The 9,760-nt window shown below is 40.8% G+C and overlaps 2 long non-coding RNA genes across 3 annotated transcripts; both read right to left on the reverse strand.

Annotated features, from left to right (window-relative positions):
* Positions 1-774: 774 nt before the first annotated feature.
* Positions 775-1,622, reverse strand: LOC131004611 (uncharacterized). The gene is made up of 2 exons (XR_009095079.1): positions 1,428-1,622; positions 775-1,313 (listed from the first exon to the last, which is right to left on the reverse strand). It is a non-coding gene; the product is annotated as an uncharacterized LOC131004611 (long non-coding RNA).
* A 4,058-nt stretch (positions 1,623-5,680) lies between these two features.
* LOC131004612 (uncharacterized) lies at positions 5,681-9,526 on the reverse strand. 2 transcript variants are annotated; one of them, XR_009095080.1, is made up of 3 exons: positions 9,370-9,526; positions 6,547-6,627; positions 5,681-5,944 (listed from the first exon to the last, which is right to left on the reverse strand). It is a non-coding gene; the product is annotated as an uncharacterized LOC131004612 (long non-coding RNA). The 2 variants fall into 2 exon arrangements; XR_009095081.1 differs by having other exon boundaries at positions 5,681-6,627.
* Between the last annotated feature and the right edge of the window lie 234 nt (positions 9,527-9,760).

A 9,760-nucleotide genomic window follows, 5' to 3' on the forward strand; every position in this document is an offset into this window, starting at 1 on the left:
AATAGGTCCCGTAGCGTATAGGTTGGCGCTGCCACCTAGCTTTGGAAACATCCACAATGTGTTCCACGTGTCACAGCTGAGACGGTACGTGTTTGACCCCAAACACGTGATTCACCAAGAGGAAATGATTCTTAACCCAGACTTGACGTACGAGGAAAAACCTGAAGCCATTTTGGACCGAAAGGTGCAAGAGTTGAGGAATAAATCGATCGTGTCAGTCAAAATACTGTGGAGACACCATGGACCTGAAGAAGCAACGTGGGAACTTGAGGACCAGATGAAAGAAAAATACCCAGAACTTTTCACATAGGTATGCAAATTTCGGGACGAAATTTTTGTTAAGAGGGGTAGTATGTAACAACCCGCTCTTTTATATTTATTTAAGTCCAATATTGCGTGTTTATTAATTTTTTTTAGTAAATGAAACGCTTTATGAATTCCAACTATGATTCTGAATTACGTAATTTGGAAACAGATTCGCTACACTAGCAGTATGCATTTATTTATCTTCGCGTGTTTAAAATCGCGACGTTAATCTTTGAACCGATGAATTTTTATTATTCGAAGTTATAACCAACTTAGCGAAGTTGTATTATTTATTAGTCAAGATGGAGTTTATTTTATATTGTTACTTAAGTCGTGAATTATTTCAGACTTTGAAGCCAATTAAATCTACGGATTTAATTTAGGTATTAGAATGACGAACGAATTAAATCTATGGATTTAATTTAGCAATCTCGATAATAATACAAATTAGATTTTTAGAGCAGCCAATTTTCGACTACGGATTATCGATTTTTAGCAAGACACGAAACCAATATTTCAAATACAGAGCAACAACACTGAAGGATTATATTTAGATCACATCATACTTTACAACCATACACACCTATGCTTATCTACCATCTGCACTCCCTACGGTTTACACTCTACCACTTTCCTACTCCACCACCTGCCACCCCCCCCCCTAAGTTCAAGAAAATGTGAATAACAATAAGGTATGGAGACATGTGCTGCACACTCCCCTATCCCCTCTTGAGCTTGCTGCACCTTTTTTTTTCCCACGCCTATGCAGCAGGCTGCCATGCCCAAGTACACCTAAATATGTCAATCAGCCACCCTAGAATGTACCTCCTCCCATGTATACAAGCTCCCAGCCAAACCACCTCGTCATTCAAAACAGCCAACATTGTTGCATTCTCTTCATTCTTCATTTGAGGACTGCACAAGGAGAAGTGAGCCTTTAATTCATCCTACCAAGTATTCTCAAGGTAAGCTTGTCTTCAATGCTCCACCTTCTTCCCTTATTCCACCTGCATTAATGCAAGAACAACTTTATTATTTCAGTTCGATCTGCTGCTTCATTTAATCCAACCACAACAGCCAACAAACACCAAAGCAAGCATCATTCAAGGTATTTATACTACCTCAGTTATCCAATCGAGTTCGCATTCGTACCAACGAGCATAATCATGTTTTACCACTACATCAAACAGTCCATGTTATGTATAGCAATAGAAAGACTTGTGTGTATACTGCCACTGCACTCTAGAACAACGAATCATGAGAACCCCACGCGTAACAACTAGAAACTGAAGTAGAAGAAAAATGAAAGTAGATAACTTAGCTTTAGGAAGAAGGGACGCGGCCTGTTCAGGCTGATCGAGAGACGACGAGCAGCAGCGACTCGGTGCTTGGCGGTGGGTTCAGGCGAGAAGCTCGCCTTGTTGCTCCACGACCTGTTCAGTTGGGCCGAGAGACGAACGAGACGACGCGATGATGGAGCTCTCACCGGCTTCGGAACTCGGAGAAGAACTGGAAACGGCGAACACCCGACTGTTCGCCGGCCTCCCTACAGCAGCGGCGTTCGGTGCTTGGTAGCAGAAGTCGGCCTTGGGCGAGGCAGCGGCAGCCGACGACGGTGGTGGCTGTCGGAGCTCTGCAACAGCAGCCCGCGATACCAGAGCAGCAGCAGTCGGCGGCCAACTTCAGAACAGCAGCAGTCGGCGGCGGACTCCACGAACAGCAGCAGTCGGCGGCGCTTCCACAAACAGCAGCAATCGGCGGTGGCCTCGTCGTGAGTCGCCGGAGCAGCAGGAACAACGGCGCTGTAGTGAAACGTTGAGGGAGGTGACTGACCGACGGTTCTTCGCCGGAGGAGATTCGAGAGAGATTGAGAGGTGAGTGTTTGGGTGGTTACCGATGTATGCGAGGGAGAGAGAGATGGATTTCCGGCGATGACTCGCCGGGAAGAAGGACCCCGGATGATGGCTGGATCGATCGAACGAGAGAGAGAGAAGAGTGAGCAAAATTTTGCTTCAATTAAGAGAGAGAGAGAGTTTCCTTTCTTTAATAAATTTGAGTGAGCCGAGTGCTTATTAAAAAAAAAAAAAGAGAATGAATGTTTGCCTTTAATAAAGATAAAAGAGAGTATGATTATCAATTACAAAAAGAGTCTGATTTAGGAACGTTGATTTAGCCCACATAGTGCTCCAGCTTGTTATGTTGCTAATGAGATAAAAAGAGGAAAGAGACGTATGGTTATCAATTACAAAAATGAATGAAGCTACTATAGGTGATAGTTACAAGTTACCTAGAAAAGACTTTATTCTAGAATAGATTAATAATCCGACCTCATAAGACGAGCTTTAATTCCTTAAATAGGATTAGCATCTCATAATTTAATTAAAGGGATATGAGTCATGCATAATCATTTCATGCATCCTCATTTATTGAGATTTTTCGAGAATTAAGAATCTTATTTTATTTTCTCGGATTAAAGGTCAAGCACCAGAGTTAGAGCTAAACCGTGAGTCTGCTATTCAGGTGGGCTTTCTTACGTATAAACTAAAACCATATAGTAGAATTGTTAAAACTTTATGCTTATGAATTTTGAATAATATTGTCAATGCCTAAATGTTTTATGTTTTGTTATTAATTGCCTATCTGATGTTAATCGAATTCGGATTCTGGATGGGACCGCAAATCCCTTCGGAATTAGTGTACACCTTGTGATCGTGAGTCATCTAGCGGGTTGGCCGATCATAGTGTCCGTAGAGGGAGGCCTCCCTCTCGGCACGAGTTACTGATATGGTGATTAATAATATTAAAATGCCTGCGCGGGTTATTGATGGAAGAAATGATATTATGTTTGGTAAATACGAGTCTTTAAAGGAAAACCCTCGTATCTTACTACTGTTAAAAGGCTTGACAATAAAATATTATGCATGTATGTAAGTTTCGGCAAGTGTCCACTAAGTACTTTCGTACTTAGCCCTGTATGTATTTATAAATGTGCAGGTTGAGCTGTGATCGAGGATGTAGTGTGCAAGCGGAGCTTTTGTCGATCTAGGATGATTACCTCAGAGTAGAGTATATGTCTTCATACATATACTCAAAATGTTATTCCGCTGCGAACACTGATTTCGTTATGATATTATGTCGTTTGTCAAACAATATGTATTATTTAATAATGTACTCAAACTCATTGAGCACACATTTCTGGATATTATTATGTACGGTCCCCTTGTGGCCTTCTTGATATCTAGATATTTCGATTGATTTCCTTATACAAGTCGAGTCATCAAGAGACCGAATATACCCCTTTCTAAATCCCGCTCCTAAATTCCCTCCCTTAGTCGCGGTTTCCCCGAATTTGCTATCCTTAGCAAGAGCGGTCGTGACACACAGGCATCGCGCCGTGAGGGAGGCCTCCCTCAGCGGACACGGCATCGTACTATTGAGGGAGGCCTCCCCCAACAGACGCTAGCATCGTACCGTTGAGGGAGGCCTCCCTCAACGGACGTTTGACCGGCCAACCCTCTCATTGACTCACGGTCGCGTTGCATATATATATATATATCCTTGGCAAGATAGCTATTCGCTCAGAAATCAAATTCGTTAACATCATCACATAAGCATTTGATAATAAGCATAAAGCATTAAAGCGTAACTCACATAGGCGTTAAATAATAAGCGTAAAGCATTAAAGCGTAACAAAGCGTGAACCACATAGGCGCATAACAAAGCGTAACTCCCTTAAGCGTAAATCACTTAAAAGCGTAACAAAGCATAAATAATAAATTATAAAAATTTAAGTCGTAATTAAGCGTAAATAGCATAGCGTAAATTATTAAAGCGTGACAAGCGTAGATAATAAAGAGAAATAAAGTTTTAACTCATTTAAGCATAATAAAGCATAACTCATTTAAAAATCAAATTTTTGCATTTTAAAGCATGAAAGTTGCATAGTTCTTCAATAGCATTTTTATTTTACGCGTAAGAAATGCCCACCTGGTAGTAGAGACTCACGACTAAGCCTTAAACTCTTGTGCTTGACCTTTAATACGAGAAAATAAACAAGATTTTAATTCTCGAAAAATCTCAATAAATGAGGATGCGTGAAATGATTATGCATGACTCATATTCCTTTAATTAAATTATGAGATGCTAATCTTATTTAAGGAATTAAAGCTCGTCTTATGAGGTCGGATTATTAATCTTTAATAATCTACTCATCTTAAAATAATCTAATTCACTTACTAATTAATAATTAGTAAGTCTTAAAATTTTCTCTAATTAAACTTAATAGAATAATTATGAAGGCCCAATAAAATAATCAAGGCCCAATAGGAATTTAATTCGAGCCCAAATAAATAAATTCGAAGCCCAATACATAAATAACATTAGGCCCAATTAATAAAATATGAGTCCAAAATAAAAATATATCAAGGCTCAATTCTTGTATTTCTCATTACCTCTTAGATCCTCAAAAATAAATCGGTACTCCCTATTTTCCACAAAACTCGGTAGGCTCATCTCTCTCGTAATAATACTCCCACAATTAAAACATAATTAATACTCTATTTTCTTTTTCTTTTTGATCAGAAATTTTAAATCCTCATAAACAACAAAATCGACACATCATTATGAAATTTTAAAAAAATTTATAGCACTCATGTAAACCCACAAAAAAATCGACACTTTCTTTAAAATAAAGCACTACTCATCATTTTCACTCCTACAATAAAACACCGCACATTCCCTTTTTTATATATATATATATTAATCGCCCCCCCCCCCCCCAATCAACTTTTTATTTTTCTTTCTCAATTTACACAAAGGTGGCAGAGACCCACATTTTCCCAAATTCTCGGTTCTCTCTCAATGCTAGTCAAAAGTGGAAGTAAAGCATTTCTCTCTCTCAAATTTTTATCGGTTCTCTCTCTTTTTATTAAAGTGTAACATTCTTTCTCTTTCTTTTATCTAAACCACACTCTCTCTAAAATCAAGAAACACACGCTGCTCAACATCTCTTTCTCTCTCGCTCAATCTTCGCTTAAATCCGGCGCCGCGTTGCCTAAAGCCGGTGAGTTCGCTGTGGTCTACTGCTGTTTTCTGGTCTGGGTCGCGACCAGCGGCGCTTGGCCTTCGGCCGCGCCGCCCCGCTCCGAAGTTGGCGCCGCTGTCGTTGGGGGACCGGCGTACGCCTGCTGCTTCACCCGCGAGTCGCCACGGCCTCTGCCTTCTCCTTCCTCGACTCGAGTCCGAGGCTTCCTTCGGCGGAGCCGAAGGTCGACGCTGCTGTTTAATTCCGACGAGCAGCGGCTCTGCTGCCTATGTATATCTGTCACACCCCAATTCTTGAATGAATAAATATAATCGAGGTGCAACTAATTCATAGAAATAAACAAGGAACAACCTTGTAAAAACCCGAAATAGGATAGAAAGTCGGGCTATGCCCCTTTGGATCACAAGTTTTGTTTCATGTTTCTGACAACCAACATTCATTAGCATAAAACTAGAATTTCAAATTTAAGCTCGACATGAAGTCATCTTAAGTTGAGAAAACAAAAGATGTATAAGAGTAATTGCTACAGCGGAAGTCTAACATAGGAATTTAACTCTAGCCTCAGCTCCGTCCCGTCAGCACCGGCCAGCCAACCTGAAAACATTTGAAAGTATTTTTGGGCTAAGTACTAATGTACTTAGTGGGCATGCATTTTCATAAACATTTCATTATTTTCTTAAAGACAGTTTATCCAATCATACTTGACATGACTTAGAAGGTTTTAAATTGAAAGAAGTACTTCTAAGCATGTTAAAATATTTTCTTTCATTTGTGCGCACATGTCACACTCCCTTTCCGTTACTCGCTGTGATCCCGGACCTTTTAGCCACCGACGGATCCATATCTCCCGCTTTACTTGAACTGAGGGCGTAACCCAGTCAAGTTCCCATTTGGGACCCAATGCTCTGGAACACATCCCGTCGAGCACCCTTATAACGCCTCATACATGATTAGTGCCCGAATGGAGATCAACCCACCGAGTCAGCTAATAGGTGTACACAATTCTCAAACAACGTGTTAGGTCATAAGAGAACCTCGATCGATTAACTTATGCGAGCCTTAAACAGAGCAGAGTGCACAAAATATTTTATTGGATAAACAGTTTTCATTACATTAAATAAACAATTTGCATTTCATTGAAACATTTAGAGCTTAATAACTCAATCATACTTTGTACATTTGGAAAGTAAGCCCACCTGGTTAGGCAAAGCCTGAAGATCATAATCACTTATAAACCTGTCTTGGGAAAGCAGCGCTAATCCCCCTGGTCACAAAGCCTACAAGAAATTCTATTCTTAATAGGTCTCGTGAAGCTAATCTTAATTCATGGTGAAGTGCTTAATATTCTATGATTCACTTAGCCGAGTTTTCAAAATTTAATGAATAAATAATTGAAAACATTTATCTTGAGTTAAGAACACCAACAATATTCTTACTCATCTTTCTTTAATAATTGGAATTATAAATAAAACCAATTAAATCATAAATACTTTTTATTGCAAAATAAATGCAATATCATGTCATGCTTGGCATATGTGGAGGTACATTGGTGGCCACCGGTGGCGCCGTGGATCAAAGTGAATACTGATGGTTCAGCGACGGGAACTCCGGGCACTATTGCTGCAGGTGGGGTGTTTAGAGATAACTGGAATGTGGTGCGTGGTTGTTTTCACTTCAAAGGTGGCTCGGGTTTTGCCTTTGAAGCAGAGCTACTGGCAGTTATCTCGGCGATTCAAATTGCTCACAATCGTGGATGGCACAGACTTTGGATTGAAGCCGATTCCACCTACATGATACTCATTCTTAATTCTCGTTCTTTGAATGTGCCTTGGCGTTTTAAGGCGGCGTGGAATAGGATTTTAAAGATGTTAGATGATTTCTCGCTGCAGGTTTCTCACATCTTTAGAGAAGGAAACAAGGCGGCCGATTTAATGGCTAACCAACAACGTTCGGAAGGGTGGTGGCCGCACGAGATTGAGGAGATTAGGGCTGCGGTTCGTCTTGACATGGATTCGCATAGCCATCTGCATAAGAAACGGTAGTTGGGGCTGATGTGTGGCTGTTTGGTTCTAACCGCCCGTTTAGTTTTTTTCGTGGGGTGAGAGCCGGGCTAGTTTGGGGACGATGGTTACGCCGGAGTTCCGGAAACTTTCCCTTCCGCTCTTCCCTACTTTCGTTTTGTGTTTAGACGAGTACTCTTTTTCCTTTTCACGATTTTTCCCTCTGGGTTTTCAGTGAAAATGTTTTAATGAGGTTCGGCCCTTAGTCTGCTCCTTCTGTGCTTTCAAGGGTTTTTTTTTTAGGTTTTTTCTTTCCTTTTTTTATATAAAATCGTCATTTAATGTCATGCTTGGCATATAATAAGAAATTACTTAAAATATGCTTATAATAATAATTTAATATTATTATAAAAATTTACTCTTTGAAAATAATTAATTAAACTTAATAAATCTAATTAATTATAATAGTGTAGCTCCTTTAAAAAAAATCTGCACAATTCCAATTAAATAAATACTTGATGCAAATGATTTCATGCTTAATCATATATGCACATAATAATAATATTATTATGCAAATCATCTTTAAAAATAATTAATTAAACTCAAATAAAGAGTCAAATTAATAAATCAATTAAACAAGTCCAAAAATTAAATGGAAGCTCATGTTTTTGTTTTAAAATTCGTAGCCCAATAAAATGCAGTCCATCACTTAAAAAAAACAGGCCCAAGACTTAATAAATAAATCAGTTTTGTCTAATTAAATCATCAATCAAATATGTAAGGCAATTCAATTAATAAAATTTTAGCCCATTTCGAAAATTTAAAAAGGCCCAGCTAAATAAATAGACATGGCCCTATTAAAAAATAAAAACAAGCCCAAACATTTATTAAAATCGGCCCAAATAATTTAACTCGGCCCAAAATAGGAGCCCAAACTCAAACCCAACACTCAAGCCCACTCCCCAAGCCCTAGCCCAACCCTCAAAGCCTAACTCCCATCCCTACTTCTTCCCCCCATCAGCCACACGCACACACACTCACGCTTCAATCACTTTCACGCCTCTCTCGCCTATTTCTTCTCTCTGCTCGGTCGAGTGCGGCACCGCCTCCGGCGCGCCGCCTCGCCGGACGCTTCCTCCCCTCCCTCAAAACCTCGCCGCCACAGCTCCTCCTCCTGCGACGAACGCCGCCGGCCACCCCTCTCCCGACGCCCCTCCTCTTCTCCCTCTCTCTCGGCGGCAGCAACCGCTGTCACGGTCACCGCCTCATCTCCCTTAACCCTCTGCTCTCCGCTTCCTCTCTGACCCAGAACGGCGACAGTGAGGGCCTCCACCGCCTGAGCTCTAGCCCCAATCATGGCTCCTCTCAATTTCTGGCAACGACGCAGCGCTGCCACACACACAGATCAAGACGCGTCTCCCTCGACAAACTCTCTTCTCCTCCGGCGATAGCAGCCCCAGCCGCCACCGCTCCTCCCTCAGATCTCCGACCTTTCTCTTTTTCCAGCCGTGGCCGGGCAGCAGCGGCACCGCTGCCGTGCCCTGCCTCCCTCCGCTGAACCCACAGCCGCCCATCTCTCTCCACCCCTCTCTCTCTCCGGCCGACAGCAGTAGATGGAGCAAACTGCCGTCGCCGTGCCGCCCTCTACAAAACCCAGCCCAGACCCGGCTCAGACCGGCAACAAGGCCCTTGCCTCGCCGCCTCTCCCTCAAAACTCCGACTGACAGCAGCAGGAGCCTCCCTCTACTCTCAACTCAATACAATAAAATCGAAGGCAGGAAACAAAAATAAAACTTCAATTTCTTCTTTTTGTAGATTTTGCTCATATAGATACATGCATATATATACCATCTTTCAAACTGAAATCTATACTAAACTGTAAATACGAATGTATAAATAGATGAATGGATGAATGAGGTGGTTTCTTTTCTTGAAAAACTGTATAAATAAATTGGTTTGATAAAATCAAATAAGAGAGTGTATGAAGGGATAGCTCTTGTTATGATAAAAAGAATGAACCTTTGGAACTATATGTTGAGGCGTGCGGCTGTTGTCATAGTGCTTCCTGTTATTCTTGGCTGAATTTTGCAGGAGGCGTGTTGGGGTATTGATGATAAGGGCATGATGATGATGACAGTATAGTGGTGGATAGGATTAGTGGGAGGGAAAGTGGGAGTAGTGGGAGGGAAAGTGGGAGTAGTGGGAGTGGAATTAGTGTAGAATGATGAATGATGAAGTGATGTTAGGTGTAGTGGTGTAAAATAAAATAAAATTTGAATCTTCCGGGTTGTACTATGAAAACTGTAATAATCTTCAGGTTTGCTAATTAAAAGCTCGTGAAAATACTTGAATGCTAAATTTAATAAATATGCAATGCATATAAATTAAATAACTAAATTTACAAATGTTT

This window comes from Salvia miltiorrhiza, unplaced genomic scaffold (assembly GCF_028751815.1).
Source record: "Salvia miltiorrhiza cultivar Shanhuang (shh) unplaced genomic scaffold, IMPLAD_Smil_shh original_scaffold_441:::fragment_1, whole genome shotgun sequence".
Taxonomy (NCBI): Eukaryota; Viridiplantae; Streptophyta; class Magnoliopsida; order Lamiales; family Lamiaceae; genus Salvia; species Salvia miltiorrhiza.